We start from the raw sequence: 16,063 nt of genomic DNA, 5'->3' as shown, positions 1-16,063 counted from the left end.
TTTTCCTCCAACTTCATAACAGGCTTCCAGCCTCGTCTGGATGTGTGCTGCGTCTTGTTCCACTGTTTTATTAGAGAAGCAGCTAATCTTTAAAGACAGGATCAAAACCCTCACTCTTAATTATAATCACCTGCTTCCACTGCTGGAGACAGAAATGGTGTGGGGAGCTCAGGGAGTTGCTGGATACCAGTGACTTGGGTTTTGAACATTTTTTCCTTCCTGTGTATTTCTGTTTTGGTGAAAGTCCCTCTAAAAAAAAGGACAGGTTTTGATAGGAAGCTTAAGAAATGTGCACTGAAACTTGTAAGCAGTACACCTGAAGAGTACTTGATAGTGGCTATACGTACCACCTGTATGCTATTTCAAAGCATAGCTGGCAGTTTTATTTCCTGCTGGTTCTAACTCTATAGGAAGTTCTTGCTCTAGTCCTTTGCAAGAACACAGTGGCAGGAAAGAACCTCTAAGGACTGTTAGATGGGCCAGAATGCTGAACTTGGTTTATTGAAAATGTAAAACATTTTCTAGTCAGAGCAGACTGAGAGATCAGCATGTTGTGTTAATACTATGCCTCGTGGCATTTATAAAGTTAATCTTTTGACATTTTTATTTGCTTTATGGCTCAACATCACGATTCATTTTTTATCTTTTAGAAGTTCCATTTATGACTGTCATTTAATTGATGGTAACTACAAATTATACTAGTTGCAAGGGAATAAATAAAAGAAATGCAAGTAGTATAATTTGGAACATGGTAATCTTAGTAGCCTGAGTCATGAATTTCATCATCCACTGCAGTTAGTATGATTTTATGATTCATAAGTCTATTCGTTTCTTTTTTTAGTGTGTCACCAGATAAATAGCTCAACAGTAAGGTCGCAGAATTGTCTTGTCTCACCCCAGGCGTAGGAGACAATGCAGGTTTGATTGTTCCTACGTATACGTAGTAAATCTGTCCCTCTGACCTCTTAAATCTGTGAAACAACTTCCCGTGCTTCAGTGAAGTACTAGCTGATTGAGTCATTCATATTATCAAATGACCGCTCCCTCAACCTAAAATTTATATTTTGTTCAAATTGTTTTGAAATGCATTTGTTCATTTACTGAAGGTGACCTCCCACCATAGATCACTGCACAGACGCTTACAGAGTGATCTTGGGCTGAGTTAAGCAGGAAGCAATCAGCATTTTCTTAATTTTAAGTCAGTGCTACTACAGAAGTACTCTCAAGCCCTTGAATGGTTGATGCTTCTAATTTAATTAGAGAAAATGTAATCTTTTCATTACTCTCTGTGGGTTCACTTTCAGTTTAAAATTTTTGAGTGGTGTGATCTGTTTTGGAATATCCCTTCTTTTTATGTGCCGTGCCAGTGACGGTACCTGCCACCTACTAACTTCATTTAGAAGTTTGAAAAGCTCTAGAGAAAGGATTGGTCTTTAGAGAGGTAGTTAGAGATACATTACTAAATCAGAACTTGCATTATTCAGGAGAATGAACTTGCTTTAGTAATGTTTATTGCTTTTTCAGGAACCAGTGTGGTGAGGAAGAAAAAGCTACAGGCCTGTAAATATATGCCCAGCATCTTTGTACCCATGGTCATTCATTAAAAAATCGGTATCCTCAGTTCTTGTTAAGCTTCCAAGCTTATGCTAAGGTAGGTGTCATATAAGCTTAAAGTGCTGGAGTATTTGCTCTAGGGACAGACTTGACAGAGTAATGATATAATCATTGTGTGCCACTAAGAGGTGGCACTTTTCACTGGAACAAAGCTTGTTTTTATAAAATGCTTGCAGGCTCCCCTTCTGTACACATCTGTCCAGCGTTCAGGACAGGTGAAACTACAAACCTGTACATACCTGCCTACCTGTATGCACCCTAGTGTTTGTCTTTAGATTTCTCTAGGACTGCTGTTTCCCAGCTTTCATTTAATTCACTCATGTCTCTTTTTTGAGGGGCTCTGTGAATAAGTGGTTTAACTGTGCCATTAGAAGAGCTATGTTAATTCTGGAACAATCCATGAATTTTTAGCCACTGTTTAATATTTCTGCTTTTTCCATTGTTTTCATAAGTCTTAGCATATGAAATGCTTTCATTTGCATAAGTTGCTGTGCAGGGTTGGGTCACTTCTAAAGAATATGCAGAATCATGTCTTTTGACCATACACTGATTATCCTAGTAGCCTCAAAACCAGGTTAAGATAGCTTTAGCGAGTTAAATGCCAAGCAACTCAGAGTAAATCAATTGGAGGAGACAGGATTTTTGGAGACTTAAAACATCTCCAGTGACCTCAATGCTACTATTGGTCTTTTCAGTAAAATAATGGGGATACCCTTTATCTCAGCTGAGGTACTTTATCCAGACGTGGACATCATGCATCAATGAAGAATGAAAACTCATCACAGACATATGAGAAAGTCAAAGGTCTACAACCCAGGATCTACAAGCTAGAAAAAACACTTAGGTAAAGAGAGGACAGGTTTTAAGTCTTTGAAGAGGTAAAAGCCTAGAGCAGGGTTGAATAAAATGGAGTTATTGCTGCTTCTGCCCTTTGGGGATTAATGGGTTGATTTTTACAACAAAGGAAGTTAAGGTTGGATATTAGGGAAAGGGACTTTCCAATTCAGCATAGTTAAGCACTGGAACGTATAGCTTACGGGAAGCTTCAAGCCTCCCTATGGTAGTGAGGTAAGGCAGCTGTCTGGCAGGAATGATGTAGGTATGTGTAACTACTACAGGGTGGAAGATGGGCTGGATAACTCTTTTTCTGTTCTGCTTGGCTCTGTCTTTTGTGATTATTTTTTTTTAAATGTATCACTTTGCCTTAAGCCATCGCTATTAAATAGGTTGGTTTCATCAAGAAAAAAATGCATGAATCTGGAGAACCTTAAATTGGGAAAATTAAAAGGTAGAAACCTGGGTCAGAATCTCTCTTTTGCAGATGGTAGAGAAAGGAGACCTGGGTTAACTGCATGCAGTCAAGATGTGTCTGCGGGTCCAGCCCTAGGAAGCTTAGAAATTGGCTGGCCTTGTCACTTTATTGGAAGCTGCGCACGATTTGCTCTGTGCCAAAAGCAGCTTGATGTTTGCAGAGACCTGCAGCACTCAAAGTAATAGGCTCTGCCTACAGGGATTACTTCAGCAAAGACTGTCAATTGTAAAGTCTTGTTCGGTGCATCTCTAAATCAGTTTTAAAGCATTTTAATTTATTTTATACAAAGGCCTGTTGTCCTTAGCTAGTTGACTAATGCGTTGCTGCAACCAGGAACTGTCTTTTGTGGCCAGAATGTTATGGATATATGATTAGTAAGATACTGAGCTTTGTTTGGATACAAGGCTGAAAACACCCACGGATGTCTCATCCAGTTGGGAAACATTCTATTTAGAGTATACTGCCTATATGTCTAATTTGCCATGGGGGAGGAATTGCCAGATAACACACTGCCTGCTGGTAAATTGTCACTGAGCTGGGCAGGGGGCTGCATTTGCATCGGTATTCATATGGGACCCCCCTGCATCACAAGTATCTGCTTCGAAGTAGGACTGACTTTGTCCCTTAAGAGAGGTTACCAAAATCCTATCTGCTGTTTTTATACCTCTTACTTTTTTTACAAATGGCGCCTGATGATGAAAACAGGATCTCTTTCAATGCAGGTCATCATCTGCTGTTGCTCCCCTGTCTGCTGTGCTTGTTTGGCGTATCTGCTGTAGGAGTAGTTACGATGATTTAGTCACAGTTGCCTTCAGGCAGAGAAACAGGCAGCAGAAGGAGGTGAACTTCTGAGAAATACACGTCCTCCTTTTGTTCAGCTGTTCCTGGTAGGAGTAGTATCCAAAAAACAATAATACACAGAGCGTGGTGCAAGCAGACTTGTTTTTTAAAAGGAACAATGTGCCAAGTATTCCAGAAGAGATTCAGTTTGTAGAATGTTTCAGACCATTAGCTCATACTGGATTTTTGCTATTAGCCTCTTTCTTGGGAAGCCTGAAAATCGAAGGTCGAGGGGGAATCCTGACCCAGGAGAAGGTAACCCCCACCTCACTCTTTGCACTGATTCAGTTGAGTAAATAGAATCTGAAGTGTCCCTTCACTCACAGTTCTTTTGTTGAGACAGTATTGGCAACATGCGTTCTGTTCGCTGCACCTGTGCAATCAGGGTAGTGTTTATCCTGGAAGAGTTTTCAGTCATGTGATGTGACCCTAGAAATCATTCTGAGTTTAGTTAGAGTACGATCTTAAGTCCCCCAGAGGCAGTGAGCTCAAGGTGTAGACGAATCCTTCCCATGTCTCCCAGCTCTCTGTTTCTCAATGTGCAGTGTTTTCCCACCTCATCAGTAGGATTTTACATCAAGAAAGTGCTTAAGTCTGTGTCTAATGCTTTGTTGGGTGGAGATGGATTAAAACAGCTGTCTTAAGTGGTTTGATAAACTTGGACCAGTGTCACCATTTCCCCTCCTGTGTACTCAAAGTTTTGCAACTCTTCTGTGATGAGAAGGTGGTGTAATGCCTAACTAGCTTCTGTTCAGCTGCCGTTTAAATCGTGTTGACATGCAGTGTGTGTTTGGTAGAGGATATGGGTGTTGGGGGTGTTTTGATTTCTGCACAGGAATGGTATGCATCTTGTGTTGCTGACCCCGAGTGGAACAGTATGGATAAAAGCACGTGTGTTTTCTTTTAAGCTACAGATTTAACATATGCCTCCTGTAGTAATTCCCAAATTACATATGCACAAGAAAGACTTTGTTATTTCCTGGAAAATACAAAAATCAGTTTCTCCTGAATTGTAGAAAAGATGTAGGTCTAGCATGTGAACTTGGTGGCTTATTGTTAGTCACCCAGTGTTTCTTGGTGGGGACTAAAGCTGAAATGGTATTCTTGTAAAGTTTCTTGTAGTCTTTTAAAACAAGTTTTACTGAAATCGTGATGGAAATTTATATGCTATTAATGGAAAACAGGAGGAGGAGTGTATGTTTGGAGTGAGAGGCAGGGCGCATCTTGTTGAGGACCGAAAGACTCCTCCTCTGAATTCGCTACTGATCTAACTGTTACCGCGTGATACGCGTTGAAATAGGACCGCCTTCATCAGGCACGGAGAGGTCTGCGTTATTACATGACGTGGAAAAAGATCATTTAAGATAAGCCAAGCATTTGAAAGCATGAATCTAAAGCTGAAGAGAAAAAGGAAATACGATGCTACTGTTAAATTTGAGGCAGATTTCTGAGAGTTTGCTGTTGATGGAAATGGAGCTTGATGGACCAGTGACAAAGGTGAAAGGAAACAGGAGCGCATCCTTGCAAGCGTGTGCTATCGAGGTTTCTGTTTGGGAGCAACAGTGGGCACTCCACTCCCAAGGAGAGCTGTAGTAAGCCTCTACGGTAGGCTCAATTTTGGTTTCTTCAGAGTTCCATGTAGGTATGACGGATTTGGATCAGAAGTAAAATTTTTCTTCAGTGTCTGGAGAAATTCTTGAGAGTTGGTGTTCCTGCAGTCACCCTGACAAACAGCAGTTGCCAAGATCTAACTTCTTGCTTTTCATTGGGCTGCCTTTCCGCAGGACTGAGGGCCAGCCGTGTGGCAGTGGAGCTCTAAACTGTGACAATCACTAAATGTGAAGAAGTGCTAACTCGAGATGGCAAAGTGCAATGCAAATGGTTACTGGAAACCAAACTCTTTCCCTCAATGCAGCTGAGCTTATTGCTTGTGGAGAACTGCCCCAAACCATGATAAATGACTCCAGAGCTTGCCAGGAAAGTGGAAGGATTTCCCTGTCAGAGTTTTTTAGCTGTGCCAAGGATTCTGTTGGACAGATGGAGCGGGTAGAAGGGGAAGCACTCGGGGGGGCCTCCTGTTGCCTCCTTCAGTTGTGTTCTTTCCCTGTCCCCATCTGTGCTGATGGCCGTTAGCAAGATAACCAGTTAGCTGTTATTTCCCCAGCAGTATCATGCTACATTTTATCTTCTGGAAGCTTTCACCTGTTCTGCCATGCCTATGGATTTTTCCCTTTTGCCTTCCATTAAAGTTGTTGGAGAGAAGGGTATTTTTTACTAAGCTAACATTAACTTAGGACTATCTGTGACAAATCTGAGTTGTGCTAGAGGCAGGGCATAGATCTGAGAAATGGCTTCAAAAGATGTTTATTATCAGTCATATTAAAAGAACCCTATTGCCAAAAACATGGCCACGAAATATTTTGGTGTATTGAACTGTGTATGTTTTTGATAATTTATTTATTGTTCTGGGAATGTGTCTATTTAATGCCAATTTGAGTGTTGAAAGCAATTCTGTACATTTTAATTTAGAGTTGTGAAAACTTTAAAAGGATAGACCTATTTAAATGTAGACTTTTTGTAAAAAAAACAAAGTAATTTTTCTAAAGTTTACTGTTCATCTGATTAGTTGAAACTACCTTCAAACATTTAATATTCATCACTTGATAGGACTAAGGAAAGATCAGAAGAAAACATCTGGGAATGCTGACTTCCGAAATTATTATTAAAAGATATGGTGAAAAGCTATCAGCTTTTCAAATATGCTGCTTAGTTCTCTTGCAACTAAAAATATGTAAAAAATGAAGTCTTCTGTTAAATGATTTTTGTGTAGTCCATATATTCCTTATGGTGTTCTCCAGCACTGGAGTGAAATCTCACCTCACAGTTTACACCTCATATGCTGCATAATCCTGAGAAAAAAAAAAAACAGTTAAAAAAAAATTTAATCTCACCTTAAGTCATTTAAAATGATCTTTTTACGATGAAAGTTGCTAATGTTTTGACAGTCAGTTTGTTTTGGTTTTGTTTTTTTTTTATGTTTGGGTTGTTTTGTGTGTTTTTGTTGTTGTGTTTTGTTGCGTGTGTTGTGTGTTCCTGTTGTTTTGTTTTTGAACACTTCCCATGTTCTTTTCCTAAGCTGGTTTAAATGTAGAAGTGAGGAGAAAATTATTCTGAAATCCAGAGTGAGACGCCAAGTCTCATACTGCAGTACCATGCCACCATAGCCAAATGCTTTGGGAATTTGTTTGTTTGTAATGAGTTTCCATTGTAATACTGACACCTTTTTAATTTTGAGGTTGATCTTTTTCCATTAAAATTGCTCTGTATTGGCACAGAAAATGAACATCTAGAAGAGATCAGCATCAGTGTTTTCTGCAGATTAGGTTTAGTTCATTAACACCACTTAGATTTGATGTGTCCCATGACCATATATGGGTGCAACAGGAGGTGATGTTGGCATGGACATGTTTTGGATAAGTTTCAGTGTCCTCTTCAAATGAAGTGAATGGCTCAGTTCACATCAGTCATGCAGTTTCTTCCATTCTAAGGAACATTATGCCCTGTGCGCGAGCAGGGTGGAAGAGGAGTTGTGCCACTTTCATTAATGTAATGATTCATCTAATCTCATTTTCAGTGTGCAATTTGCTTATCTTGCCTTGCAGCATCTAGTCCTCCTCTGCACTGAATCCCTTGCCCCCACTGCACGTCTTTGGGTGTTTTTCCTTTGAGTGCAACTTTACAGGTCTGCATCACTCCATATGCTAACTAGTGGTACAGAAGGCTTCTCTGTTCATGTTCGGGTGTCTACTCAAATCTTACTTTCTTTAACATGTCGCTTGAAGGATGCAGAACATTCTCATTATAACATTGGGCCTTTAGCTTGCCACCCCAATCCATGGTTCATCTGCACCATTCAACAGAGATCAAGCCACAATTAGTGATTCAATTTCTCCAGATGCTGATGCCTTTAAAGTTTTTTCTGTCACAAGTATGTAAAATGCCTGTTGGAAACTGTATTTGTTTGTGGTTGTTGATTTTCATGAAGGAGGAGAGGTTTGTGTTCTCATACTTTCTCAAGGTGTTGCTGTATGAAGGAAGTGTGACCTCCTGGGGGTGGCAATTAAAAACCACACATGTGTTTGTGTGTATGTCCTTGCATCCACTTCTTTTTTGTGCTGGGACTCAACTCCTTCTCCAGGAGTCAGTAAATGTTAGGGCAAAGTGTATTTGCATCCAAAATCTTTGTCTCCTAACTCTGCTGCTGACAAAGATATGGAAAGGCACTCAAATGTATCTAATCTGAAAGCTGACATTTTCATTTAATATTCTCCAAGATGATGTGAACAACTTGGGGCATGCCAAAGCAGACCTCACAACTGTCACAGGTGTGTGGGTAGGCAGATATATGATGTACACATGCTATGAAAAGAAAAAAAAAAAAGTAAAACCCCCCGAAAGTTTGTGATAAATTTATTTAGCCTGCATATCTGTTTATGTGTTTACTCTCCCTGACTTAGGTGCTGCTTGCTTGTTTGAATATTAGGCTGACGGAACTTGGAGTCAGCATAGCACAGAATCACGAAGTGGATGAGGTTAGAAGAGCCAGCTGGAGATTGTCTGGTCCTACCTCCTGCCCGAAGCAGGATCAACTGTATTTGCTCAGGCCATGCCCAACTGGGTGTTGAGTATCTCCAAGCATGGAGACTGCAAAATTCTCCAGGTAGTCTGTTCCAGTTTTTGACCACCTTTAGAATAAAAAAGCTTTTTCTTATTTTAAATGGTATTTCCTATATTTCAGTTTGTGCCCTTTGTTTCCTGTCGTTTCATTGGGCACCACTGAGAAGAGTCTGGTTCAATCTTCTTCACACCCTCTTGTCAGATATTTATACGCTTTGATAAGATACCCCCTAGGCCTTCTGGTCTTCAGGCCGAGCTTTCAGCCTGTCCTTGTGTGGCAAATGCTCCTGTCCCTGTAGCCATCTCCATGAATCTTTGCTGCACTCGCTCCAGTATGTCCATGTCCCTTTTGTACTGGGGAGCCCAGAGCTGGACCTTATGCTCCAGAGGGCTCACCGGTGCTGAGTAAAGGAAGGATCACCTCCCTTAACCTGCTGGCGGTGGTCTTTCAGCTGCCACAGGCGGGTCCTCCTCCTCCTGCACCATTAAAGGGAAGATCCCTCATGAGGTGCCGAGGACGAGGTGTTTGGACGTACAGCAGTGCACCCGCGGAGCTGTGTGGGTGTGTCAGTACTTTGCATGGGAGTGCAGTGTGGTCTTGGTAGCTGATGACAGAAAGTACAAGTCTGAAAATACTTGAAAGAAAAATCTTTTGTCACTTGAATGACAAAGGATCGCCGAGGCGATCAGTTGTGGTGCAGGCACGTTCTACAGCGGAGCAGGGGATCAGGGCGTACCGGGGATTCCTGGGCTGGTGAGACCCCAGGGGAGCGCAGAGACCCGCTGGCAGCTCATCTGAGAGCGGCTGATGAGGCTTGGGCAGGGTCAGGAGTAACGGCGTGGCCCTTCCACGGGAGGGACGCTCTGCTGGCTAATGGAGAGAATTGATGTCCACCTAACCCAGCAACGGGCACCGCGCTGTGCCCATCTGCGCAGGTCGTGGGCACTCATCCTACATGTGCCTCAGGGCAGGATGGTGGCAACTCAAAACTCACCTGAGAGCAAAGGCTGCAGCTTGGGCTGGGGTCTGCCCCATCTACCCCGGTGGTGGCCAGTGCCCCCGCCCCGCTGGAGCTGCTGAGGAGACAGGCTGCAGTGCAGACCTCAGGCTGCAGGCAGTGCCCAGACCTTTCTCCTGGGGCAGGGACAGGCAGCAGAGCTGCCTACAGAAGGTGTGCCCAGGCGGAGGGGCTCCTGGAGCAGGCAGCTGAGCTGCAGGAGGCAGTGAGAAGGATGCATCGTGTCAGGGAGGCTGAGGAGGAGTTAGAGAGCTGGTTCCAAGCGCAGTCTGGAGCGGACCCACAGGCAAACAGCCAAAACCTCCCCCACTGGCACACACCGGGGGGGTGGTGGGGTGGGGGTGGTGTCGGTAATGCAGAAGCATGGGGTCTTGCAGTGTCTCAGGCTTTGTGGCTGATGTGTGAGATGATGAACCAAATCCTTGAGGTTCTCGTTCTCTCCCACGTGCCATCAAGAGTTATTCGTGGTGATCTTTTCCTGGACTTCTCAGTACTGGTCGGAGGACCAACTTTAGAAGTGCTTTAGATGTTGGTACTCAGGCTGCCATGCTGAGATTGCTTTGAAAGCAGGAAAGAAATGAGAAGAGACTCCCATTAACACAGCTGTCCTTGAAAAGAAACCATCTGAATTGTCGTGTACATCTCTTGGCTAGGAGTGTGCTTGGTGTACCTGATGCCTATTAATCTTCCTACTGTGGAGAAGTAGATAGGTGTTTTGAGTCCAACATCTTACTATTATATATATATATATATTTATTTTTTTAAATAGGGTTTTTGGTAATATGTGGGTCAATCAAACTCACTGACAGACCAATCATCTCATGACACTCTAATTGTTGCTGTTTCATTATGGAAATAAAGAACTCTGTGCAAAGCCTCCTTCTATGAGGAAGGGCACATACATGTAATTATAGGATGCTTTTGGTGTTTAAAAAAAAAAAAAGAAATTAAATGACTAATACATTTTGCTGGTGGAACTGACAGCTGTAACAAACCTGCTTCTCTCATCAGCTGTAAGCTTTTATCCCTGCCTTGTACTAATGAATAAATCATCTTATTACATAAAATTGCATTCTAATTGCTCCTGTGTCAGTCTATTTCAGGTTGGGCCGAGGCAGTAAGGTTCCCTTGATGCCTGGGTTTTCCCTTTTTGCTTGACTGCTGAGCAGTCACATTTACAACTGCCTGGGCATGGGCTTGGAGAGGGAAAAACAGGAGTGAACTGCGAGAAAGCAGGAGACAAAGAGAGAAGGGCAAGAAAGGGTTTGAAGGGGACAAGAAATGACTGTAGGAGACATCAGAAAAACCTGAAGGAACTGTTGAATGGAAGAACCAAACGCAAAACACTTCAGCAAGCCAGTGGGATGTGAGTGGGAAGAAAGAGAAGATGAGTCGATACCACGGCAAACCTTTTCGTGTTCGGCCATGTGTGGAGCAGCCTGTGGGAGCTCATCGTGTTGGCTAAGCAGCTGCGGCCACCCTGTGTGACAGGAGGTTTTCCTCAAACTCTGACGAGTTGTTACTAAGTTCTCCTTTTCCTCAGTTAAAAAGGTACCTAGAAAACATTAGTCATTTAATACTGTAGATTGAAGGGACGTATCCTCCCCCGCCCCCCATCACCCAATCAAATGATCGATTCTCTGCTAAGCTAAGAGAAAATGGCAATTTGGGTAATCTTTGTGTAGTAAAGTTTTTCCGAATTAACTCTAACTAAATGACTTGGAATTCATCCTTCAGCTACCAACAGGCTGTATCAACTCCCATGTATTGATTTTGCTTAGGTTGATTAGAAAGAGGATTGAGAGCCCTTGAACAAAACCAAGCGCATCTGTGTAGAAATAGTGCAACTTCAATTAATTTGGTTTAATAACTAATTTACTTGGAACTTCTTGTGGTAGAGAAGGCATTTTCAATGATGGTGCAGCCCCTAAGTGATTGATATAATCATTTGCAAAAGGGAAAGAGTAGGATTTTTGTTACTCTTCTAAGATGTATTAGAAATGACGTCCAGAATTTTTGCTTGTTTGTTTTCATATTAGAAAATTATCTTTCTTACTCCATTTTTTATGAAAGACTAGAGATCCTACTGTTATAGATAGGATCATACTTGATAAGCAAACGAATCCAGTTAACTGAGGCAGCATGATTCTTTGTTTTAAGACCATTTACAGTTCTGTTATGTAGGTTGTCTATAAAATAGGTTTATCCTAAAATCCTGGCAAATAGAAGAAAAGCTGTTGATGCTAAACATTCAGAACCCTATTTCCTACCTGGTACTTCTGGGTTGTTTCAGAGAAAAGATGGAATGTTTCCAACGTCCCTAAATTTTGTTGACAGAAGCGCTAAACAAAAGGAAGCCTTACAGTTAAAAAACCAAACCCTTTGGGCTGCCTTTCCAGGATATAAAATAGAAAAAGAGATCATAATTCTTGCGTTTTTGTTTGCTAAGTCTCCACCTAACAAGGTCCATATTGCTGTAACTTGTTCTGAGAAAAAGTCACTTTGTAGCGGCTGCACAAGTATTGTGTGGGATCCTTGTTTTTATTTCAGGTTTGAGTGTGGAAACAAACTGGCAATCATTTGGTTTCGTTGGGAAAATTGAATAGGGAGTTTAGTGTCTGTTCCAGCATTGCGAGGCAAGAATAATCCGAACAGATGAATAGATCTAATTCCTTGGTTGCTTTTTCTGTATGAATGCAGGCAAACTGGGTTTAGCACGGACCTAAACACAAAGGTTTGTTACAATTCCAAACTCAAATGTTGCATCAAGAATTTCCCTTCCGTCTAATGGTCACCATGGATGTTATATTGAAGGAGCACTGTGATTTCTGGGGATTGCTATTAAGGGTTGCTTTTGATTCAGAGTCCTTCAAATAAAGTGGCTTTTATTTTTGGTGCTGTTCCCCTTTGCCACAGTTTTCTCCCTCCTGGTACTTCAGGTACCTCCTGCTGTCCATCACCATGATGTGTTTAACACTTCCAGGTGACAGGACTGCGTGGTACCTGTTCTCCTGAAGCTGTGGGATTTCCAGGGAGAAGTCAAAGCTGTTCGTTCATGAGAACATTTAACACCAGTGTCCGTGCACCTTTTGGCAGTTGTGCGCAACTGGATTGAAGGATTCATTTGCACTGGCTTCACACTCAGTCTTCCTGGAGTTTAAGCAGTAGGAGTACTTCACAAATGGGCACTAATTGCCATGGGGAATGGGGTTGGTACGCTGAAAGGGTGGTGGTGAGAAGTCCTGTTAACAAGCTAGGAAAGAGGGGGTTACGATGTGCTGGTTCTGACCTGTTATTTGAGTCTTTGGCCAAAGCAACTGAGAACAACATATAATTAATCAACAAAGAATATTTTATACCTTTAAAAGGAAGGGGAAAAAAATTATTTGGATTGGTAAGGACCAGAACCAGCGGTTAAAAACATAGAAATGGGATAAATGAGCTGTGAAAAAACAGTGTGCACAGAATAATGAGAATGGGTTACGTTAGTGAGAAAGACTGCATGGTCAGCATCGTGTAGGCAATACCTAAGGAACTGGACAAAATGGGAAAAAAACATTTGTGGTAGACGGTAAGAAAAAACAGCATAGAGGGTGTTTTGAGGGAATTCAGATGGCTAAACATGAGATAGTAAGTTTGGATGGGCAACGGTGCTGAAGAAAGGTCTCTGAGCAGGATGACTTCTCCAGGCTCTGAAAGAGGGGCACCAGGTGCTGGTTGTGCATAGGTCGGATCAGCAGAGAGAGGATGTTGGGGGTCTGTAAGTTCCTGAATGTCATGTGAAGCACCACAAAAATAAGACTAGAGGCATGTGCTGTGGGCAAAGATTTATTTCAGGAAGCAGTGGTGTGAAGGCTGAGAAGTTAGTCTTCAGAAGAGGCAGAGATCAAGCTTATCTCTGTATGGTATCTGGTGAGATCTGTGCCTGCACACTAGATGTGCAACCACAAGACTGCTGGTGTGTCTAAACTGGTGTGGTCACTTTTGCCGTGTGAAGTGAAGCTGAAATGAATGCAGGATAGAGGGAAGAGGAGAAACCTCAGATGAGAAGGCATGTGTGTGAAGACAGGCCTGTGAATGCCATCTTCATGGTGCTTGTCATAAAAGCCTTGCCATGACTTCAGGAGGACAGGATTTGTTCTGAGGTGCTGAAGAAATTACTAATTGGAGGTAGAATCAAACACAATTTTTATTTTCCAAGGAAAACCCGTGAGCCTTCTTTCTTTCACCTCTTTGCTAGTTCCTGGAAGTGGGTAGAGCTTAAATGGCAGAAGGAGCTGACTTATGCCATCCACAAATAAGAAAGTCTGCTCTGCTGAGCTTGCAGTGCAGTGTACCAGTGATGCCAAACACTTGGGTTAGGTCTAACCTGCGTGTTTTCTGTTATTTTCCAAAGAGTGTCTCTTTGGCTTTCAAGATTTACTAGCACTGCTTGTTAGTAATCTTCGAGTTTTGTGGGTTTTTTTGTTGTTGTCGTGTGTTGCTTGATTAAAGGTCAGATCTGAGCGAGAGCGCTTATTGATTTCAAAAGTGCTAAGTAGAAATTATAGGTTTTTTACCCTCTGTACTAATTCTTTTCCCATTATAAGTCAATGGCAGCACGTGTCCAGGCTGTAGTGTGAGCAGACCCTATCCTGGGCTGTCTCGGCAGGACTGAGTCAACGTGGAGCCCGTAGCAGCACTGAGACCTTGGTGATTATTGAACAGGTGGTGGCTTGAGGTGGATGGAAACTACTGCTGTGATAACAAAAATGGAGGGTAAAAAAAATCAGACCTAGGCTGTTAATGAAATGGAAGAAAAATAGCAATGAGGACAGAGATGAATTGGTAATGGTAGGACTTTGTTTAAGTACTTGTAAGAAACAAGCTGCTAGGTCCAGTGTCAGTGGGGCATGCATTAGGTGGACTGAGTGGGAAGTTAATAACAGAGGAGACTGGTGCTGCTGAGAAAAGCTCAGTGTGCTCTTTTGTCTTACAGTTCGTTGAAAGGACCACAGGATCACTTTTTCTGGCGATATATTTTCTTGGAAAAGAGACCATAAAGCTCTATGACTGTCGGATCAGGTACACCAACAGTTACTGCCATTAGACGTAGGGTAACGTGTAGTCAGATCACCATAGGGAGTTCTGATAACATAATCAACCAAAAAAGCAGCTTAACTAGTGGTCTGTGCCTTTCAGTTGCTTATATTGAGACCTCCACTAAATATAACATTTGTAAATTTACTTCTGTGAAGAGATGCCAGCCCATTAAATGCGGGGGGGCCCAGGAGATGGTTTTTGTCAGCTCACCTGTGTAACAGGCTGGCACAGGGCAGCTGCTGTTACAGACCAGGAGCTGTTGTGGGGCGAGTGACGTACGCTGTGAAGGACCCCGGGAGAAACCAGTCTGCTGTTGCAAATCTGAATTTGGGGTGAAAAACTAATAAATGCTGTGTGGGGTCTCTATAGATGGATGTAGTTGGTTTTGCTGCTTTTACTTTCCTTGGGTGCTGTGATAGTCATGTTTTGTTTCCCAGAGCTGTAGCCATACAGTCTGTATGTCAAAGTTGAGCATATAATGATTTTGCAGTACTTCACCGTCTTATGAGCTCATGTTTTCCAGTTGCTCTCTGCTGATGTTTTATGGTTTTTCATATTTTCTCTTGTTGGTCTGTGAAGACAAGTACACACAAGGGCAGGAGCCTACACGAGGAGCGGTGCTTTTGTACGTCGTTTCCTAACCACAGACAGCATCGTGCTCTCACTGCTTCAGAGGCTGCTCGTATGCGATGGGTCTTGTGCGGCACTGGAGCCAGTGTGAGCCCGCCTGTCATCCTGCACAAAGAGGAGCGCTCTGGAGAAGACAAGTGCTCAAGAGCAGTGCATAACGCAGGTGGCCAGGGCCTGTCTCTTAACAGGCAGCAGCAATATTCTGTGGGTGCGTGCTCTGGCCTGGCTGGCTCGCATCCTGGTGCTAGGGCAGGTAGATCCTGACCGTGCACGCCTGCAGAAGGCGTGTTACTGCTCCTGCAGTATTTGCGTGTTGCGTTAAGGTAGCTTGTGTCCTGCCAGTGGTGTCTGTGCTGCTAATTTGCAGATTCCTTTTGTATTGCAATGGTTAAAAAATAGTGCTGATTTTTATGTGTTGCAGTGATGTAACCGTAGCAGCAGGGATGAATGCCGGGGGGAGGCTGTAGGCTATAGACTGCTCACCCTTTGGAGCTGAGAAGGTGCAGGAAGGTGGCCAGCCATGGTGTGAATAACCGTAGTGCTTATGACTGTGAGCAGCCTCATCAGTTCAGTGGAAGTGGTGCTTCCCCGGGTGGCCCTAGGGCTTATCTTAATTCACAGCTGTAATATTTAGAGGCCTGCCTTCCAGGGCATTTGGCCAGCCCATCCTGAAGGGTGAGCTTTAATGGGCTCCCCCTGCGAGGCTTTGGCTCGTCTCCGGGGTTTTGCTTCCTGCTGGCAGGGGCTACAGTTGGTGATTTTTGTCCTGTCCCTTTTCTGCTGGTGGATGCATTTCATGAGCATGCTCTCGGGTGCCCTTTTACAGCCTCTGCTGCTGAAGGGTGCTGGAAAGTGAAAGTGAAGGACAAATAGGATGGATGCTCAAGGC

This window comes from Falco cherrug, chromosome 4 (genome assembly GCF_023634085.1).
Source record: "Falco cherrug isolate bFalChe1 chromosome 4, bFalChe1.pri, whole genome shotgun sequence".
Taxonomy (NCBI): Eukaryota; Metazoa; Chordata; class Aves; order Falconiformes; family Falconidae; genus Falco; species Falco cherrug.
This window is presented reverse-complemented; position numbering follows the sequence as displayed.